At 49.4% G+C, this 22,715-nt stretch overlaps 1 protein-coding gene across 9 annotated transcripts in view; it reads right to left on the minus strand.

The window, feature by feature from the left end:
* The window catches only part of ITPR2 (inositol 1,4,5-trisphosphate receptor type 2), a 4,412,221-nt gene that overhangs the window by 131,678 nt on the left and 4,257,828 nt on the right, over positions 1-22,715 (minus strand). The gene's annotated exons all lie outside the window — the stretch shown is intronic.

Consider the following 22,715-nt stretch of genomic DNA (forward strand, 5'->3'; position numbering starts at 1 on the left):
TCCTAAGAAAATGTGGAAAAAAACACACATGACCTTTTAGCACTGACAGCGCGATGAGGAGCACTTCCTACAAATGACCTGTACATGGCGCGTATAACACCACAAAACTTAATGCCGAAAACCCCCAAAAAGTTAATTATCTCGGGAACGGTATGACCTATCGAGCTAGAAATAGTTGCATTAATTCGGCAATGAAATAAAGAATATTCCATGCTAAATTCATGAAGCCAGACCTCACCGTTCACGAGGAGTTACGTCCCCAAGATCAAAGCGATAAACAAACACACAAACAAGACTTTGTTTTTATATATATATATATATATATATATATATATATATATATATATACACACACACATATATACATATCTATATCTATATATATCTATCTATATATATATATATATATATATATATATATATATATAGGATACATTACTCACCGTAATCGTATTTCTGATGCTTGTATCTGCTTAGATTCGCATGCTGTGCATAGGCCGACATCTAGTGGAAGCTGCGGAGTATTACAGTTTGTTTTTCGAAACTCGAAAATGGGCGTCGACACAGGGTGTGCCAGTAATACTATCCCTAGTGTGACGTCCACTGTACCCAAGATCCCTCACGCGTCTAGGATCCTCAGATTGTATTTTTTCTGACATGAGGTAGCATGAGGAGTAGCGTGAGTACAGATAATCCAAGCAGATAGACAGAAAGGTAAGACTACAAGCAATCATGCGCCTTCTCTCGGAGGGGAGGAAGGGTGGGTCGCATGTGAATCTAAGCAGATACAAGCATCAGAAATACGATTACGGTGAGTAATGTATCCCTTCTGAGGCTTGTGGAATCTGCTTAGATCACATGCTGTGCATAGATTAGCGAGCAGTACCAGAAGAAGGAGGTGGGATGTGAGAAGGGTCATGAGCAAATAAGTGTCTTAGAACCGCTTGTCCCACTTGTGTATCTGCCTTGGAATGGGTGTCAATGCAGTAATGCTGAGTAAAAGTGTGAATAGAGCTCCAAGTAGCTGCTTTGCAAATGGTGTCAAGGGGTACATTTGCAATGAAAGCCAGAGTGGCCGCAATGCCTCTAGTAGAGTGGGCCCTTGGCGTAAAAGGCAGAGTCTTTTCAGAGAGTGAGTAACACAGCTGGATACAGTTAATAATCCACTTCGAGATGGCACCTTTCGAGACGCGATCCCCCTCTCTGCCTGTAGCTACGGAGACAAACAGTTGATCTGTTTTCCTTAGCTGTCTTGTTTTATTTACATAGTAGAGGACCGCCCTACGCACATGTAGGGTGTGTAGTTTCACCTCAGCCGAGCTTTGCGGGTTCTGGAAGAAAGCCGGAAGCTCGGTGGACTGGTTTACATGGAATTTTGATATAAATTTAGGTGAGAACCTAGGGTGTGTGCGTAAAACCAGTTTGTCTTTATGGATAGTTAAGAAGGGATCCTGCACTGACAGAGCCTGAATTTCACTGACCCTTCTTATAGAAGTAATAGCTACTAAGAAGGCCGTTTTATAAGTCAGGTGTTTGACACTGCTTTTATGCATGGGTTCGAAAAGGGGGCCCATGAGCTTGGCTAGCACCACATTAAGGTCCCACCCTGGTGGTGGGTTTGAAATAGGAGGGTGAAGTCTCTTTACTCCTTCCATGAAGGCTTTAACTACTGGTACTTTCCACCACAAAACCTTGCTATGTGAAGTGGTGTAAGCCGAGAGGGCTGCCAGGTGTACTTTCAGTGAGTTAAAAACCAATCCTGCATCTAACAGGTGGAGCATGTATGTAACAATAGTGGAAGGAGTGCAATCAACTGGGTTGATTTGTCTACTCTGGCACCAGATAACAAACCTCTTCCACTTGTCAAAGTAACAGTGCTTTGTGTTTGGTTTCCTAGATTCCTTTAGGATGTCTATACACCTCTGTGGCAATTTGAGGTGTCCAAAGTCTATGACCTCAGGAGCCATGCTGCCAGGTTCATTGAGTTGGGTTGCTGGTGCACTGTTTGACCTTGGTGCTTGGACAGTAGGTTGTACCAGGCTGGAAGTTTGATGGGCTCGCACACCGCCATCCTGCGTAGGTGTGGGAACCACGGTTGTCTTGCCCACATGGGAGCAACTAGGACGAGCGTCATCGATTCCCTGTTCATCTTGTTCACCACTTTCCTGATGAGAGGAGTTGGTGGAAAAGCGTACGCAAACATCCCTGACCAATTCATCCACAGGGCGTTCCCCTGGGAGTCTGGTTGTGGGAACCTGGATGCAAATCCTGGGCATTGTCTGTTTTAGCTTGTGGCAAATAAGTCTATAGTGGGGAAACCCCACTGAGAGAAGAGATCTTCTACGACCTCTCTGTGAAGAACCCATTCGTGTTCCTCTGGGAGGGAGTCTCTGCTCAGAGCATCCGCTAGGGAATTGAGCTCCCCTGGAACATGTTGTGATGACAGGAAGATGTTCCGTCTGAGTGCCCATATCCAGATTTTCTGGGCAAGCTTGGACAGATTTGGCGAGCGAGTCCCTCCTTGCTTGTTCAGGTAGAACATGGCTGTAGTGCTGTCCGTCTGGATTTGCACTGACCGGTTTAGTAGATGGGGCTCGAACGCCTGAAGCGCTCTGAATACTGCCAGAAGCTCTAGCAGGTTGATGTGGTTCTTGGCCACTGAGTGAGACCAGAGACCCTGAGCTGTGTGGTGGAGATGGTGAGCTCCCCACCCCGTCAGACATGCATCTGTAGTGACTACTGTCTGTACTTCGGGATCGTAAAAGGGTTTCCCCTGTGCGAGATTGTCTCTTGTCCACCAGTGAAGGCTTCGTACCAGTGTTGGCGAAATGACCACTAGATCGTCCCACTGACCACTTGCCTGAGACCACTGTTTCGCCAACCATTCCTGCATGGGACGCATGCGCAGGCGCGCGTGGGGGACCAGGTAAATGCATGACGCCATCATGCCCAGTAAACGCACTGCTTTGCGTACCGTTATTTGTTCACCGGACTGATAATGCGGAATTTGCAGTAGTATATTCCGAATTCTTTCTTCTGAAGGAAAGGTCAACCCCTCCTGTGTGTCCAGGATTGCTCCTAGGAATTGTTTTGAGGTGCTTGGCACCAGGCTTGACTTCTTCTCATTGATTGAGAAGCCTAACTCGTGTAGGAGGTCGATAGTCCTTTGAATGTTTGTCCTGCAAATTCCTGGGGTTTCCCCCGTTATGGTCGTCCAGATAAGGGTACACTGGGATTGCCTCCCTGCGTAAGTGTGCAGCCGCCACCGCCAGTACCTTGGTGAATACCCTTGGTGCTGAAGCTATCCCGAAGGGCAGTACCTTGAATTGGTAGTGGCGACTGTCCACCTTGAAGCGCAAGTACTTTCTGTGCGCTGGGAACATGGAAATATGAAAATAAGCATCTTTCATATCCAAGGTTGCCATGTAATCCCCCTTTTTTAGGAGGGGGATTACCTCTTGTAGCGTGGTCATACGAAATATTTTGGGGCTTGACATACTTGTTGGCAGGCCGTAAGTCCATTACTGGGCGCATTGTCAAGTCTTTCTTTGGCACAAGGAAGTAAGTTGAATAAATACCCTTGTTTACCTGGTGTCCCGGGACGAGTTCTATCGCGTCCTTTTGTAGAAGAATGGCAATCTCCTCGAGGAGAATCTTCTGATGTTCTAAGGAGTGTACTCTTTGTCGTGGAGGATGGTTCCGGGGACGCTGCAGTAGCTCTATACAATATCCTGTGGATACTGTTGACAGCACCCATCTGTCTGATGTGATCCCTTCCCAAGCCTGGGTGAAGTTTGAAATGTGTCCTCCTACTGGGGTTGCGTGAGAAGGGACCCTGAACTGAGCGTCACTGCTTTGGTGGAGGCGTGCCGCCTCCTTTGCTGGGGCTGCCTCTGCCTTTACCCCGACCTCTCTTATTACCTCTGCCGTAACCCTGGGTAGACTGTTGGTTGTTGTTCCACTGTGTACCCTGCCCCTGAGAATAGTTAGATCCTCTCTGGGAATTTTGGCCGCGTGGTTAGGGGGTTTATTGGTTAACTGGCCAAGGGACTTGAGTGTCTCGTATTCGTCCTTGGCATTTTTCAGTGCGTCTTCGACCGCCTTACCAAACAACAGATCGGCTTCCACCGGTTTGTCCAACAATGATGCCTGTGTTTCTGCCTTAAAACCAGACTGCCGTAACCCGGCATGTCTCTTGATAACCGTACCTTCTGCTATCAATCTGCCTGCGTTGACCGCAGCGTCGAAGGTTGGTTTCAAAATGCAACCAGACACTGCTCTACCGTCTGCGGAAATCCAAGCTAATTGGCCCTTTAACGGTTCAGGAGCAGAGGCTATGAGAGCCGCGACTTCTTCCCACTGATGGCAGTTGTAGCTGGCCAACAGGGTGGTGGAGTTAGCAATCCTTGCTTGATAGGCGGACGTTGAGGCTACCTTCCTGCCGAAACCATATAGTTTTTTGCTCTCCTTGTCGGGAGGAGCTTCTGACGAAGACAAGGGTGTCCCAGCCCTCTTACGAGTGTTGGTGACAACTAGGGAGTCTGTCTTCAGATGTCCTCTTATATAGAGAGGGTCAGACTGTGCCGCCCTGAAAAGTTTTTCAACCCTGGGATTGACTGCTCTGGTGAGGTTTGGGTTCACCAGGGACGGATCTATTCTCCGCTGAATGGATTCAAGGATAGGGATGGTCTGGGCAACAGGCCTCCTTTCTCCCACTAATTCCTCTGCGAAGTCCCTTTCCTCCTGTACACCGTGGGTGTCAATGTGGAAATGTTCTGCTGCGCGAGCGAGAACTTCATTTAGGAGGGGTTGGTTATCGACCGGGGAGTCGGTAACCGGGGCTTCGTTCTCTACCGGGGAATCTACTCTGTATGTTTCCGGGTCATCCTCTTCTTCTTCCTGGTCCTCATCATCCCCATAGTAGCCCGTCCCGGTTTGCTCTTCTATCATACCAAATTCTTGGTCTTCACAAAGGGAAGCCTCTCCTTGATACCGTGAGTATGGAGTTGCGTAAGGTTGTACCTCGAAGGGTTCAGACCTCATCGGGGTTTCAAACCGGGCCTTCTTACTCGGGGGGATAGGATCAGTAGAGCCTGAGGGTGTGGCCCCTTGTGGATCATACGAGAGGAAATGTTCTGGATTTTTATCATAAAAATCAGCCAAAGAAGACATTCTTGACATGACCCTATCTTTGTCTTCACTGGACCATTTTTTGGAACTGGGAATGACTCTCTCAGCAAGTCTATGGGATTTATCTTGAGTAGCTTTGCTGGTTGTGGACCTATCAGCAGACCTGGGCTTGTCTGTCTGTTTAGGGGGGGTGGAGTGTTTTACAGGTGTGGAAGAATGTACAGGTAGTTTCTTCTGCTGTTTTCCCCCCTTCCCCTGCGTAGAGAAATGTTTTCCCTGTCCTTTAGTGGCTCCGGAGTTTTTCGACGCCTGGCGTCGAGGATCGGGAGAGGTGTCCCTGTCCTTCGAGCGTGGGGCCTCGCTGGCTTTAATTGCGGGCTCCGACTCCTGGAGCGCGGCCCGGGGGTGGAAGTCGTCTTCGTCTTCCGACGAGCAAACTTCAGTTAGCCTAGGGAGCGAGGCACTCTTGGCAAAAGTGGATGATTGCCTGGAGTCATGCGGCGATCTCGATCGAGAGCGCCCAGAGGACACCGAATCAGACCGTTCTGTCTGTGCCTCTTTCCGAGAACTCGACGTCGTCGAGCCTCGGTTGGACTTAGTGTGTTTAGTGTGTGTAGTATGTGAAGCGCTTGTGTCGCCGGGGGTCTTCCCCATAGCTGCCCTGCCGGACGACCTTCCGAGGTCGGGGACCTGCGCTCAGCTGTCTTTTGACGCCGTAAGTACGGAAAGTACGGCGTCGCTGCCATCGCTGAAGGCGCCCTCTGCTGCCATGGCCGCCTGCCTGGCGTGGTGGGCCCAACGTTTCGTCGAACGGTCCTTAAGTGTCTTAGGTTTAAACCTACTACACGCTCTGCAGTTCGCTTCGGGGTGGTCCCTCGGCAAGCAGAGATTGCACGTGGCGTGCCTGTCGACCCAAGGGTATTTGCGATTGCACTTGGGGCAGAATTGGAAAGGGGTACCCTCCATACGCACCTTGAGGCAGCGGGCTGTTAAGTGTAGGAAATGTATAAGGTGTACCTATATACCAAGAGTGAAGAGTATGTACCACCCCCCACTCTCCCTACTTGTAGGGCCGAGGCAAGCTGCCTACCAGGCCCGGGCCGAGGCAAGCGGCCTTCCGAGGCCCAAATCCGTCGTGCAGCAGCCGACGGTCGATTTCTTCTCCAGCCGGCGTCGAGTGTCGAAGTTCGACGTTGGGGTGGGGAAGGATGTCAATAGATTATTATTTTATATTTTAGCAAAAGTATGGCTAAGGCCAGGGGACTCCGCAAAATGCTTCCGACCAGTATGGCGGAAAAAATCAATCTGAGGATCCTAGACGCGTGAGGGATCTTGGGTACAGTGGACGTCACACTAGGGATAGTATTACTGGCACGCCCTGTGTCGACGCCCATTTTCAAGTTTCGAAAAACAAACTGTAATACTCCGCAGCTTCCACTAGATGTCGGCCTATGCACAGCATGTGATCTAAGCAGATTCCACAAGCCTCAGAAATATATATATATATATATATATATATATATATATATATATATATATATATATATATATATATATAGATATAGATATAGATAACTGGATCCAGACTTTGAGTGACTTGACAATTATCCATTGCTTCTAGGAGGAGGTTCCAGCTCGAGAGACTTTCGTTTTTTGGAAGAGACTCCAGTTCGAGAGACTTTCGTTTTTGTTGAACGTCGAGATTTGTTCTTAAGAACCAAGGAACTTTGTTTTGCTTCTGTAAGAAATCACCTCATCAGATTCAGAAAAAGGGGCAGCAAACAGTTGGTTATTGATTTTGTTTTAGATCAGATAAGTACATTTGAAGGTGTAGGCGGAGGGGGAAGTTCTAGCCAAAAAATCTATCCAGGGAACCTGAGTACAGATGGAGACGCAGGACCCCACGCCTTATGGAAATTCCTCAGAGTGATAGAAGGGGAGCCTGGGGCTAGGAAGAGTGTGGACATTATGCCATGATACTCGAGAATTGGCTAGAAACTGGTATTACAATTATTTGTAATAAATCAATCTGTGTAATGTGGATCTCACTCGATTTCGTAGCGCAACCCATACCCTGAATATATATACAATCACGAGTCAAAAAGAGCATAAAAATAGGTGTTTGAGACAGGAGTGTATTTTACATTTAAGGAATGCGAAAAGGGATAACAACCAAAGGCCATAAATTATGAGGGAAGATGTACAAAATGTAATCTTGTTTCCATTCCGGAGGTTCAAAGGGAGCCATGTCCCAGCAGGTACTTTAGGAAATGTTTACCAGAGTTCACTGAACTTGGTGGCAGGAGAGTAACCAAACGTTAAAAGGGTTTAGGACATAAGCATATATCCCATGACAAAAAAGGCCATCTTGATGAATTATCACATATATATACTTTGTAAGAGCATGCACATGGCTAAGACACAGAGTCTCAAATTAGGATCACTATGACAAGATTTATTTATTTATTTGTATATGTTTTTAGTTCCTTAAACACTTTAGCAAATAACATTACTACCAATTGATTAATTAAGTTACAATGGATTAAATTACAATTTTGTTTTCAATTTCCTCTTTCACATCCTTTTACCGTACATCATAAAGAAGAACAAGTAAAACCTTCAATCAATTGTGAGACAGGCATGGTATCAAGAGAGACACAGACTCAATTGTTAAAGTTTTAAAACCTTACTCTTATGTCCCGTCCCCTTTCTTCCATACTGCATGGGCGTTCCTTCCTAAGGACGGGAGACAGAACCTTTTTCATCAGAAAAAACATTCTTCCCCTTTAAATTAGAGGCGTGCAGGGGTGCAGCCCTGGGAACATGCGCTACCCTGACTCCGCCCACCGGTGCAGCACCCCAGCACCCTTTTCCATGTCGACGGGAACAGGCCGATTTCACAAACGCTCCTGTGTTTGGCTTCGGCCATGTAATTCCACGCACCCGGATTCTTCGTCTATCTTTTTGTTATTCAGGTAATTGATCCTCCGGCATCACGCTACTCCCCGGCGCATGTCGACTTCAGCGAGCTTCAGCAGGTGTCCATCCTGCGTGGGGCCCTTCCCAACATCTGACCCCCATGCTCTTTGCTTCCACTGCCTTGGCCCCGAGCACGGCTGGCAAGGTTGTACTGCATGCGACGCACTGACTCCACGCGCACTGAAGAACAGGCTAGCTATGTGGAGGGAGCTCTACGAAAAGGTCGCCTTCAGAGGGCTTGAAGGACTTCGTCAAACAGAAATCGAGGCCCAAGGGAGGGCCGCTATTCTCCATGGCACCCTGTAAGGGTGACTCCTTCCCGAGGAAAGGCCTGAGCGGGAGGAACCTCTCACGTTTTTGCACCGGCACTCCTACCGAAGCTAGTCCAGCTACCGGCCTCACGGCCGAGGGGTTATCAGATCCTTCCAGATGCAGTGCTGAGGGACCGCAAGGTTCTTTTACCAGGTGTATGCCCAAGGGACAATGCCCTCATACCGGTTTCATGTCTGAGGGGGCGCCTGCATGCAGCACTACCGGCGACTCTGCCGAGGACAAAACACCTTCCAGGCTTAGGCCTGAGGTGTGGGGTAGGCCTTATGCTTCAACACCAAGAGTCTTGGAGGAGGTCATGCCTAGCAAGCCAAGCACCACGACGTTGGCACGTGGCACACAGCTCGACAAGATGGCCACGGCGCCAGACAACAGGGCCGCTCCTCTAACGCCACCCTAAGATCGGGGCTGGCGGAAGTACGAGTATCAAGGTGGGACTGGTGTCAAACAGGTACGTGGCCTACAGTTTATCCATCAGCAGTGCAGGGCAGGTACCCCCTGCAACCTAGGCAGAGTGCGCTCTGGCCCCAGCAGCCCGCAGCCACTCCGTCAATATCACCTGCCACCTCTTCAGCCTCCGAAGACAGGTTCTTCGAAAGGTTCCTAACGCTTGTTAGGGAGAATTCTCTGTAAGGCTAATTTCCCAAACCTAGTGGGTCCCCCAGCAGCTTTGCTGGATTGTTGGGGTTTATTTTTTTCTCTCCTGCTAAGAGTGAGATTTTTTTGCTCCCACTCTTAGACATGATTTGAGGTGTTCCTTTAACTTTCCATGTGTTTTATGGGCTATGGGGTCTTTTACTCCATAGGGTCTCATGTGTTTTTTGATGTGGGTTACACAGCACCCTCCGTGCCGTAACCCAGGGGTGTCGTAGCGACCCCCCAACATAGACTCCATACGCTGGGACTGACTACTGTCTCCCAGGGCATGTAAAGTCACCATTGGCTTTGCTAGTCCCAAATTATGAACATAAACCAGTACAAACCATCACATTGTGGACATACTGGTTGGGGCAATTCGATTGCCCCGGGGTCTGTTGTTCGAGGGGGCACGTCTCCGTCCCCCCTGATCGAGTTTTGGCTGGTGGCAGTGGATACTACTTTTTATATTCGACCGCGAATATATCTCTATGGGATTTTCTCATTGTTCGAGGCTACCAACTTTAATGATTTAATTCTTATAGCCTCGAACATACCGCCGGTTTATTTATTTAATATTAATTCACCAGTTGGTATTTTTTGCCAGAACTCGATTCTAAAATGGCGTTTGTGTTCTCTTCTGTGACTCCAACCCAAGTCGAGCCCTTTGTTCCACTTTTTGGCGGGCATCTCCACAGAAGCCTCCGAAAGTGGTGCCACTCTGTCTGGGTACCACAGGGCGTGTGGGAGGTGGTTTAGGCACCCTGGACTGAGTTACCTTGGTAACTCAAGTCGCACTCTTGTGTGATTGGCCCAAGTGGTGAGCCGGCCGGCTCACCACTTAGCATGTTTGATTGACAGCTAGGCTGAATGAATGGGGGTATGCTGCATAAAAGCAGGGCTTTGGGGACTGGAACTTCAGAAGTCGCCACAGGACCTAAGAATCCGACGAGGGAGAAGCTGAGCCGACATGCAACGACGACACCACCGGTGGAGCCCTGCTGAACCGTCTCACCACTTTTCCCGACGACAGAGGAGATCTCCAGTCCGAAGAGTCTTCTTCCTTTGACTGGTGGGGATAACCAGTTTTGCCTTCTTTTCACCTTCCTGGAGCATCTCGTGGCCGCCTTGCCCGTGCCAAGCACCCTGGCAACCGGATTACCACGGTTTACCACTACCGCGAAGAGAAGGGTAGTATCTTTTAACCGGAGGACTCCGCGGCTGGTTTCTTCCCTGGCAGTGCAACGACCTTCATCTTTCCTCCATGGCGAGACCTCTTCTTCCTCTGGACGAAACACCGACTTGCACCTGCTGCCAAGAACAACTGCCCCCGCTGGAGCTTCCTTCAAACTTAAGGTACTGTGTCCCGCCTGGCTTCCCTTGCGACAGATCGTTCGGGGTGACAGTAAAGCCTCGACTTTCTAACCTGGGCTAGCCTGGGACAACCCAGCTAACTTTTCCTGGCTTGAATTTCATCCTTTTTGTGCGAACTATCTACAAGACTCTTTGGGCATAACCCCACTGTGTGAACCTGGACCCCTTCTGCTTGCTCTCTCCAAGAGTGGGCCTTGCAATTGACTTCCTTGCTCTCCAGTAGAACTCTGCCTATGCTGCCTTACTGTGGTTCTTTGTAAAAGTATTGAAACTTGTGTGCTTCCTTTACCCTGCCTTTTTCCTCCCTTTCTTTACAACTTATTAGAGTGTCATCTTATGTTAAGCGCTGACCTCTGTCTGAGAATAAGTGGTGTTTCTCACTAAGACTTGTCTAATAAGTGAATAGGGTTGTATATACATGATAGTGACTGTGTGCTGAATTTACTCACCTCGTTTTTGCTAGTGTAAATTACAAGTGTGTTTTTAAATAAATAATTATATACTTTTAAACCAAAGCTCTGGTCAGTGTTTGTTTGTACTACTGTGTCCCTGTACCTATTGTGTATACTCTGCATACTGCCGAACTCTTCTTGAGGGAAGTCTGACTGCTCAGCCACAGCTTCTAAGTGAATCTGTGTGGTACAGACTGCTACCAAGTGGGTTTACTGCCAAACACCTGTAGTCTTAAATCTTTTGCAGTGGTCCCTAAGGGAACTGCACAGGTTTCTGCCTAACAACGCTGATGCCATCATCCCAGATGGGGGCCATCCTGCGTGATGCAGTCAGGGACTTGCTCCCTCGGTCACTCCAGCGGCGCCCATAGTCATTCCTCCCATGGCTCCGGCACCACAGCCCCTGCGCAGCCACAGTTGCCCCGGCCGGCTCCTTCGATTCTGGCTCCCCTGCCTCCCACAGTTCCGGCAGCTCCACAACAGCCCCTACAGCATCCTCCGGCTATGGTCACCACACCGCAGCCTACGGCGCCCAGCACTCCTCCACCCGCTGCAGACCAGCCGGACACTCGGGTGGACACAGAGGAGGAGGAGGACCCTGAAATGCCATCATCAGCGAAGGCCTTCCACGACAGGCTGGTAGGTTTGGCAGACTATTTGGACCTTCCTCAACCTGAGGTAGAGCAGCCAGAGGAGGGGGTCTTGGCAGAAGTCCTCACTGTAAGACCCCCTACCAAAATGGGTATTCTGATGCAGAAAGACGTTGTTGCCCTGGCCAAGAAGGGATGGCTGAAGCCACACTCGGCCTAACCTGTCAATCAGCGCCTCAGTGCCAAGCATAGACAGTTGGAGGGGGATCCACTCTTGCTGTTGGCGCAATCTCAACCGCACTCTGCAATGATCGCTACAGTGTCACTCTACTCTAAGCCTCAGTAATCCTCAGCCACCTCGTCCTCGGCACTGCTAGGAAAGGAGGAGAAGATCTTGGAGGCGTACGGAAAGAAGCTGTACTACAACGCCTCCATGCACCTGCGTCAATCCAACGCGGATGCCATGCTGGCAGCTGTTAACCAGAGGCTTTGGCGGGAAATAGCGGACTTCCTTCCAGAACATCCGGTGCAGAGCCAGGTATGCTTCAAGGCGGGCCTAGGAGAAGCCAAGCTGGTAGCGCAGGACATAATGGAGTCCACCGTGTCCCACATCAATACCGCTGGCCGGGCTATATGCATCGCCACGGACATGAGAAGGACGGCCTGACTTAAAGTTTAACCCTGATGTCCAGGAATGCATATTGGTCCTTCCGTTCGAGGGTAGTGACCTCTTTCACTCTACAACTGACGAGGAGTTAGATAAAAACAAGAACAACTCGCAAACCGAAAAGTCTTTATCTATCCTTACGAAGGCCACGCTCAAGACGTACACCCAGTCGCACCAACGCTCTGACAGGGGGCGGTCGTTTGGGGGGTTCCAGGGCTTCCAGGAACAGAAGTCGAGGCAGCCTGATCGCTCGCCGAGTCAACACTGGCGCAAACAACAAAAGGGGAGGGCAAGGGCTTTTTCCAGTCCCCCTCCTCTGCAACAGTCTCAGACGGAAGGAAGGCATGACACGTCCCTTCGGGTCCACATGTCTCCAGTGGGGGGCAGGCTTGCCTTCCAAGTGCAATCTTGACACCAGAATTTTTCAGACTCCTGGACCCTCTCTGTAGTATCCTCGGGGTACCGCCTACTGGTCCCTCCCTCTCCTCCTTCCTCCCTTCCACTCCCACAGATTGGGACAGCAACTCTATTGGCAGAGATCTGGGCACTCGTCGAGAGCCAGGCAGTGGAGGATTGGGCTTCTATTCCAAGATTTTCACCATACAAAAGACGAACCAGGTTGGCCTGAGAGTTGTGCTGCACCTATTCTGCGCCAGAAATTCAAGATGGTTACGCCAGCACTCATTGCAGAGACACTAAACAAGGGAGACTGGATGTGCTCCCTGGATCTGAAGGACGCTTATATACACGTCCCGATTTGGCAGCCACATTGCTCCTTCCTGCGCTTCAGTATCATGGGCTGCCATTTCCAATACAAGGTGATACCCTTTGGCCTCAACTCAGCCCCCAGGGTATTTGCCAGACTCATGAATGCATTGGCAGTCCTTCCCAGGGCCCAGGGTCCACATCTACCGGTAACTGGACGACTGGCCCGCCAGGGCAAGATCCCCAGAGGGGGTTACCCACACCTCCTTTGCACTAATTAATACACTCCACGACCTGGGGTTTACTATCAACCTCAAGAAATGTCAGCTGCAGCCCACGCAGAGCCTCACATTGCTGGACCTCATCTGGGAAACAAGCTCCGAGAGGGTCTTTCCCTCGGAGGACAAGATTGCGGCCATCAAGAGAGCAACTACTCACTTCCTTACCGGGGCAGTGACCTCGGCCTGGTGGTATCAGCACTTATTGGTGATCATGGCAGCAGTCCTTCTGGCTGTGCCACACACGAGACTCAGGATGAGGAGGTTGCAGCTGCATTTTGCAGCCTCATGGATTTAGGAGAGGGTCTCCCAAGCGGAGCTGGTCAGCATCTCTCCTTCTGTCCTCCCCAACCTCATATGGTGGTCCGAGGAGGGCAACCTGCGGACGGGCAAGACCTTCCAGCAGCCGACTCCACAGGTCACCATCCCTACGGACTCTCCTATGGCTAGGGGGCCACTCTGGACGCCACAGTGTCCATGGAGTTTGGACCCAGCAGGAAGAGGAGTCTTACATCAACTGGCTGAAGCTGAGGACCATTTGGTTGGCCCTCAGAGCTTTCCTCCCGCTCATCGGGGGCAAGACCGTCCTTATCCAGACTGGCCACTCCACCAGCATGTACTATGTAAAAAAGCAGGAGGTTACCAGGTCCCCTCCATTGTGCGCCCTAGCGGTCAACACGTGGGAATGGGCCTTGGAGAACAACATCCACCTCATGGCCATCCACCTCCCCGGGGAGGCCAACTTGGAAACGGACAGACTGGGAACAGACAATTACGAATGGCAATTGAACGACCAGGTGCTGCGGAGGGCTTCAGCAGATGGGGGCATCCTCAGGTGGATCTTTTTGCCTCCTAGAGGAACAGGAAGGGCCTGCAGTTTACCTCCTGGCAGTGGCAGGGCCCTAGCTCATAGGGCGACGCCTTACGGATACGGTGGGACGGCATGACAGCCTATGCTTTCCCTCTCACTCCCCTGATCCACAAGATGATCCGCAAGATAAAGGAATCTCGCCACCTCAGCATCATTCTGATAGCCCCATGGTGGCTAGCGAGACCGTGGTTCTCCGAGCTGCTCAGCCTCTCGGATAGACCACCCATGCACCTTCCGATGGGGCCAGCCCATCTCCTCTCCCAGCAGGGGGGCAGGGTCATACACCCGGCCCGCAGAAGTTAGCCCTCGCTTCGCAGGAGCAAGGCTACCAGGAGCCAATACAAGAGTAAATGGACAAGGTTCTGCCATTGGGTGGATTCTAAGGTATCGAACCCCTTACTTGCACGCTGGATGATATGCTCTCCTTCACGGCACAGCTTGTGCACTCAGGAGTACAGGTGGACACATGTCGCACTTATATGTCGGCCATAGAGGCCTACAGAAATTCGGAGGAGGAGGTCTTCTCATCTTCCAACCCGATAGTCAAGAAGAATTTGGCAGGATTGTCCAGGCTTTACCCGCCCATTAGGAAGCCACACCCTGTGTGGGACATCAATGTAGTGTTGGGTGCCTTGTCGCACAAACCCTTTGAGCTAATGGCATCTGCGGACATCAGGCTGGTCACCATTAAAACAACTTTGTTGGTGGGCCTCACCTCTGCTCGCAGAGTCAGCGAGATGCAGGCTTTGGTGGGTTCAGAACCCTATACCACCTTTCACAGGGATAAGGTAGTCCTGCGGACTCACCCTGCGTTCCTATCCAAGGTACCCTCATCTTTCCATCTAAACGAGGAAATAGTCTTACCTACGTTCTTTGCTGACCCCAAGGTGGAGGCTCAGAGAGTATTGCACTGTCTTGATGTCAGGCATGCTCTCAAATTCTATCTGGACAGGACCAAGGGCTCCGGAAGTCGGACGCACTCTTTGTCACCTTCGGGGGCTCCAGGCCCGAGTATCAAGCACCCAAGGTCTCTATTGCAAGATGGATTGTTGTGCCCATCAAGGAGGCCTATGAGGGGCAGCACATGCCACTACCAGCTAACATGCACGCCCACACTATCAGGGCCAAAGCCACGGCCTTGGTATTCCAACTGCAGGTCCTGTGGCAGGTCATCATTAAGGCGGCCACCTGGGCAACCCCTTCGGCTTTCAGTAAGCATTACTGTTTGGATGCCGGCTCTAAGTCAGACGTGGCCTTCGGACAGGAAGTTCTAAGGAACCTATTTGCTTAAGGATGGTCTCCTCTCCATCCTGGGGCTACATTCAGTTGTAATCGCCCATGCAGTAAGGAGGAAAGTGGACGGGACGTAAGAGTAATTATATGTTACTCACTGTAGTGACTAACATACTCTTAGTCCTTAGTCCCCTTTCCACCCTATGTCCCACAATCCTCCCCCCTAATAATACTGATGTCATTAGGCAATGTTAAATATTGTCAACGCATCAATGGGGACTGAGGTGTGGCGCCGGTGGACGGAGTCATGGTAGCGCATGCTCCCAGGGCCGCTCCCCTGCACCCTTCTAAATTTAAAGGGCAAGAAGAGTTTTTCTGGTGAAAAAGGTTCTGTCTCCCGTCCCAAGGAAGGGACGCCCATGCAGTATGGAGGAAAGAGGACTAAGGACTAAGAGTATGTTAGTCACTACAGTGAGTAACATATCTTTTATTTACTATAATGCTGGGGTTGGTCTAATACCTAACTGACCCTAACTGTAAAGGCATGGTTCCCTCAACTGATATTTCAAAGGGCCGTTGATGTCTGAAAGTCCAAAACCAATATCTGTCTGAGTCTAAACCTATGCTTGCCCTCACTCTTTCATAAAATGTGTGAGGAAGTCTCTTTAAAGAACAATAGTGATCCAAAAAGAAATATATACCAAGTCTGGTTTCAGGTGGTCTTCTCAACAGGTGTGGCTCGGCCAGTATCATCAAAGTTCAGCACAATCAAAAAGAGTTCATACAATTCCCAATGTCTTTAGTTCCTGTGGATTCCCTTCCCCAAGCTTCAATCCTTTCAAGTTTCAGACAAAACAAAAATATAACAGTTTCTTTCAGGCTTCTCAGGATTCCTTTCACCAAGCTCATGGCTCCTTGTTTCACCAAATAAGTATTCACATTTGTTAGGCCTCTTAGGGTTCCCTTCCCCAAGCTTAGGCCCCATCAGTTCCAAACACAAGTTCAGTTTGATAACACAGTTCCGCTTAGGCCTCTCAGGGTTCCCTTACCCAAGCTTAGGCCCCCTCGGTTTTAAACACAAAATTGAACTTGTCAGCGTGTACCTTTTACTTATCTACAGTTCCTTTCACACACAACCTTCTCATGGGGTTAAATCAGAGACTTTCAAAAATGCTAGGCTCTTTGCTCCTCCTAAGCGTCACCACTTTGATCTTTATGTATTCATTTATTAATTGTTTTTATAACACGCCTAATATCGTACCTGAGTTTGGTTTTTAAGCGCGGATACGGGATTTAAACCTCTGATGCTCTGCATGGTCTTGCTTCCAAGACCAGCACGTTGCCCCTGTTCTATCCTCCGTTCACCTCCTCTTTGGTCCCTCTCTGTATTTCTGTACTTGCTTTTCTCGTATCCTTTCATCTTCAGGTGCTTCCTGCACCCATTTGTTATCTTCCACTTTGCTGTTCTTACTTGCACCTTCTTTGCCTTTCTCTTCTTTCACCTTGTCGTACCCCTGGCACCTTCCTTTGGTTCACTTTCTCTTCACCGTGCCCCTTGCACATTTACTTCTTTACTTTCGTGCACCCTTGTACCTGTCCTTTTCCTTATCGTGCCTCTTGCACACTTATTTCGCCCTTCAGTGCTCACTTGCCCCTTTTCTTTACTTTCCGGTCACTCGCACCATTCTTATTCACTTTCAAGCCTTTTGCTTTCTTTCCACTCTCTTAGCGCCTTTCTCTCACTTGCCATCCACTTTCTCTCCTGCTTTCCGCTCGTGCAGCTTTTCAAAATCTGTCTTTTTCTCTTCCCGCTCCAGCTAGACACACGCTCCCAAGTTTCTCCCGCTTACTAACTTGAAACTCACCGGGTAGCTTTGCGCTGGAGAGCAGTCTCTCCGGGCATATGGGATCGAGGTCAGGGTATCACCACCTGCCTGCAGACCCCCTTGGGACCGGCCCATGTTCCAAGGGAACAAGCACTTTTCAGCACACCACCAGCAGGACACAGGCTGCCTCGCTCTGGCTCCTTGGAGACACGGCTCCCTAGACAGGCTGCAGCCCCTCACAAACACCAGGCCAGCATCTTAGCACGCTGCTCCTGCTCTGGATCCTCCAGGCTTTTCTCCCTGCAGCTCCCTGCTCCTTGGCTTCTCGGCTCTGTTTAGGATTCACAGCTTGTTTCTCTGAGTGTGCAAAACCACACCTTTAATACTTAAAACGTGAGTCAAGTGGAGTCAGGTGTGAGTAGTCATTGTTAAATGCCTGACCCTGCCTGACTCTACTGATGGGACAACCTAATGGTAGTAGGTAGCAGTCTTCCTTCTGTTTTTCAAGGTGTTTCTTGCAAGTAATCCTCACTACTCTCAGATGCCTCTTCTTCTTCAAAGTATTAGTCGGAAATGGGGAGGGGGAGATGGCATGGGATTGAAAATATCCCATGAAGGCTGAGGAAGGGGCTTCTGATGGAAAATGGGGAGTGGGGGAATACCATGTCTCGCCCTTGGGTATTCTGCTCCAAACCCCTCGTGACCCACCACTCAGTTTATCCTCCCTTGCTTGTCCACTCCCACGGACGGGATCCAAAAGCGATGGCCCTTCCCAGGCAACCTGAATGGAAGATCCATCAGGATATTCACACAATGTAATTAATAAATAGTTAAAACAAGCATTATTTCATCGAATTAGTAAGGATAAGAGCAGAGTATGAATAAAATAAAAATATCAGATGCTACTCAGAACTCAAACAGCAACTGGCGGTGGACCACCTGACCCAGGTCATGACGGCTACCCCACGAGACCAGCCGAAACAAATCGAATACCTGCAAAGTGCGGCGCTGCCCCGACTCTCTGACACGGCAAGAGAGAAGCTAGAGGCGCCCATCACAGAGGAGGAGGTCGAGGAAGCTATTAAGTCGCTCAAAACATGAGCCCCGGGCCCAGACGGATTCTCGGCCAGGTTTTACAAATTATTTAGACCCCAGCTGGTTCCCCCCTTGGTAACACGCTTCAACTCCTTCAGGGAAACAGGGTTGGTGACCCCCCCGATGCAGGAATCAACCACCATCCCCCTGCCCAAACCAGGGAAAGACCCAAGAGACCTGGCCTCATACAGACCGATAGCGCTAATGAATATAGATGCAAACCTGTATTCTAAAATCCCGGCAAATCGCCTGGGTCGCGTCCTACCGGAGATTATCAAGCCGGACCAGGCAGGTTTCATCCTACACCGATCTGCAGGAGATAACATCCGGAGAACCTTGAACCTGGTGGACCTCGCCGCCCGAAGCTCCCAGAAACTAGTTTTAATGGCCCTGGATGCTACCAATGCATTTGACAGGGTGGATTGGTCGTTCATGAAACACACTCTAGGGGCCTTTGGCTTTGGGACAGCATTCCAGACAATGGTCCTGGCCAACTACAAAGGACCAAAGACACTCCTGAGGATCAATGGATCCATGTCGGCCCCTATCCCTCTGTCCTGTGGAACTAGACAGGGTTGCCCGCTGTCGCCTCTGCTTTTCGCACTCACTATGGAGCCCTTAGAATTAGGCAAAACAACCAGATTAAAGGCCCGCAGGTCGGCCCATCGCAACACAAAATCGCTCTATACGCCGATGATGTCCTGCTCATGATCTCGGAGGCTCGCTCGTCTTTGAAGCACGCTCTAATGGAAATAGCCAGCTACGGAGAGGTGTCCGGCTTTTCAGTAAACTTCACTAAGTCAACGGCTGTAGGCATTGGTCTCTCCCCGGAGGAACGAGAGGCACTGGCCAAGATGTGCCCAATTACATGGAAAAAAAGGGCTATCCCCACCTGGGGGTCTACATCCCGGCGAACCCAAAAGATACATACCAAGCTAACTTTCCCCGGTTGCTCAAAGAACTAGAAGGAGACCTGAAACATTGGGCGACCCAAGAGATCTCGCTATTGGGACGCATAACAGCTTGCAAGATGAACCTCCTCCCGAGGTTTCTTTACGCCTGCTCCTCCCTCCCAGTGGCAATCCCCGCGCCAACCCTTCCAGACCTACAGAGGAAGATGCTGAAATTTATCTGGAGAGGTAAGAAGGCTAGAATCCCCTACAAGACACTCCAAACTGGGAGGGCTGGGGGTCCCGGACCTACAGGCCTACAGAGTGGCGGCTCAATTAGCACATGTCAACGTATGGCAAACAATCACAAACCGCCCTAGATGGGTAGAACTGGAGCAGTCACAGGTGCCCCTACCCCTACGATTCCTGCTGCACATCCCACCACCCCTCAGAACTCACTGGGGAGGCCTTCCCCTAGCACCCAAACACACCCTGAGTTCGTGGGACTGGGCACTAAAACGAAAGGGAATCCGGAGAGGCCTGAGCCTACAATCCCCGATCTTCCATAATCCAGCTTTCTCGCCCGGATCGAACCCCGCAAATTCCAAAACTGGATAAACGGCGGCCTGGAGACCATAGGCCAGCTGTATGCGGGAGAGGTACCCCTCACATTTGAACAGTGTAAAGAAAAGTTCCAACTCCAGGAAAAAGACAGATTCACTTATATCCAACTGCGCCAATGGTGTTCGCACTCCCAAACTTTACAGGCGACAACGCAACCTCTGACCGCCCTTGAACTAACACTCAAGGACCCTCCGACTCAAGGCAGGGTATCTACCTTATACAGGTGCTTTTTGGGCAACTTCCTGGCAACGAGAACTCGCTGCATGGCCTAGTGGGAGGCTGATTTGGGACTCCCGATAGAGGACCAGACCTTGGTGGACATCTGGACCCGAGAACATGCCTCATCCACCTGCGTCACCAACAGGGAATGTGCATATAAAATCATGCTGCGGTGGTACTACCCGCCCCTTAGACTCCATCACATGAACCCCCAAGTGGACTACTCTTGCTGGAGAGGATGTGGCCACCCAGGCTGCTTCTTCCACATGTGGTGGACATGTCCGAAGATTCAGCAATTCTGGAAATTATGTCTGGGAACCATCGCACAAATCACCGGGACAACGATTCCGCTGGAACCGGAGCCTGTCCTGTTAGGAGTCCCGATCCCCGCGGTCTACCCACGCTCCGGGAACAGAGCGAAACTACTGACGGAATGTCTGCTAGCTGGGAAAACGGTGCTGGCCTGTTGTTGGAAATCCCCGGACGGCCCCCTCATGGCTCAGTGGTGGACAAAACTATGGGAAATACTGATCGCGGAGAAGGTGATAGCGGCAAAAGCTGGGTCCTCCACCGATTCCAGAACATCTGGGCCCTGGAACTGGAATATGATCATCGATTTCCCGCCCTGACCTACAAACCCAACAAGGCCCGGTGGACCCTGAGGGACCAGGAAGACCCCGAAAGGGACACCTAGACAATGGGGCGCAAAGCAGATGGCCTAGGCGGTGGTAATTCCATCTCGGGAATGGGGGGGAGGGGACGAGACTTGAAGGGAATGTTTGGGGATCAACGAGCCTAATTATTGTTCATATGATATGTAATTGTCAACCTGCCTTGATTTAAAATAAACAAATAAAAAATAAAAAAATTCGGATGTTTAAACAGACACTCTCACACTCATTTTTGCATTTGATTTTTGATCTAATATAATTGATTCTAGCTCTATTTAATTCAGGCTTTCAGGTATTTACTGCCTGTAGCCATATTCGATGAAGTGCAACGTACAAGGAGTCGGACCCCGAGTTGAGGCAGTCATTCCAGAAATCTCCAGACTTTATTGCATCATAGCAGTGCACCAATTGCTAAAAAATACGCATATATACCGGTTCTTGTTTCCTACACTCGGTAAGTGCAAGTTTCGCTGTTTATGGTTTATTAGAAGACTTGTATATTTGACAATACCTCAAGTCAGAGAGAAGTTTTAATTGAGATCCAGAAAAGTTAAAAGGGTAAGATGATTTGTACACAGGAGCAGCATCAGATTTAAAACTGCTGGGCTTGGACTCTGAAGTAGATAAAGCTGAGTTTTCAAATATCTGTGCGTCATATGCGATACATTTTTATAATTCTGAAGTTTGGACAGATGTATATAATTAATGTTCAAGTACTACAAAAGATTTTTTTATGACTTCATAGTTTTTCCCATATTCAAAATGTGGGACCAAGTTCATACATTTGAAGAACTCCACATTCAGTTCTTCAAAGTTTCTACCCCGGTTTCAAAATTTGGTATCATAACTTACCCCTATTCCCGTTCGGCAGAGGACATACTGTGACAGTCTTTGATTTGATGTAGAGCTCTCCTCTCTTACTGAACAGCTGGCTAGTTAAAGAGTTCAAGCCCAGCTCCAACCTCAGATACTCCATTGGCGTATAAAAAGGGGCAAATTTAAGATTTCCCGCCAAAAGAAACCCTCCAATCGATTGAGCCAGGCTACGTCTCCTATTGTCAGTGCCTCTAAGCCATAGAGCATGGTCGGGCAGAAGCACTTCTTATAGAGAGTCAAAACACCCTCTATAGTATATCCTGCCGTCTGTCTAGCAAATTTAGAGAAGCGATAGGTGAGCTGCCAGGCCTTTCTGCTTTTTGCCTCCTTTATAAGAAGGTTATCAGCCATAGCACTCATTTCCAGGCCCAGATATATATAACTGCCAACATAATCAATGCTGCATGTAGATGTGGTCATTACTAATCTATCCATTTTCTTTCCCGCCACCAGCATGCTCTTAATCTTGCTTAAGTTTATTACCAATGAATTTTCTACTGCAAAGACCTCTAGTTTGTTTAGCATACTTTACCATCCCCTGTATGTGCGATAAAAACTCCCACATCGTCCGCATATAGCATGCTGGTGACTCTAATCGTACCCACCTTTGGGGGACAGTTGGCATTAGCTAGTAATGAAGATGGCAAGTCTGCCAAGTACAAATTAAACAGCAGGGGAGCCAGCATGCACCCTTGCTTGACTCCCCCTTTTACCACTTTCTGAGCAGACAGAAGACCATCATTATCCAAGCGAATCTGGGCATATGTGTTAGTGTGAATGAGTCTGATTATGTGTAGCAGCCAGCGTGGACATTCCATGATGGCTAGTTTATACCATAAACTGTCTCGGTCAACCCTGTCGAGAGCCGCCCAGAAATCGGCAAAGGTCACATATACTGTATGTCTATTTCTGCCGCTGGCCCCATTTATCAATCTATCAAGGAGTCTTATATTGTTTACAGTAGATGACCAAGGCCGGAAGCCGGTCTTGAATGTATGCAGAATGTCAGTAGCCTCCACCCATGCATGGAGTTCCTTTAATACTAAGGAGGTAAACAGCTTCTTCATGACGTTCAACAGGGACAAGAAAAGTTAATACAATGAACCAGTGGTTCTTCCAATGCTGCACACAAGAATGTTAATGCAGCAACCCAATCTTCAACGTTTTTTCTACAGGTTATAACTTGAGAGATGTAGTACGCAACATTAGCTGGTTCCTATGAAGACATTTATTAACAGGCAGTATTTTTAAGGCCTCCTGCATGATAGG

The sequence above is a fragment of the Ambystoma mexicanum genome, chromosome 12 (assembly GCF_040938575.1).
Source record: "Ambystoma mexicanum isolate Mex_15411 chromosome 12, UKY_AmexF1_1, whole genome shotgun sequence".
Lineage (NCBI taxonomy): Eukaryota > Metazoa > Chordata > Amphibia > Caudata > Ambystomatidae > Ambystoma > Ambystoma mexicanum.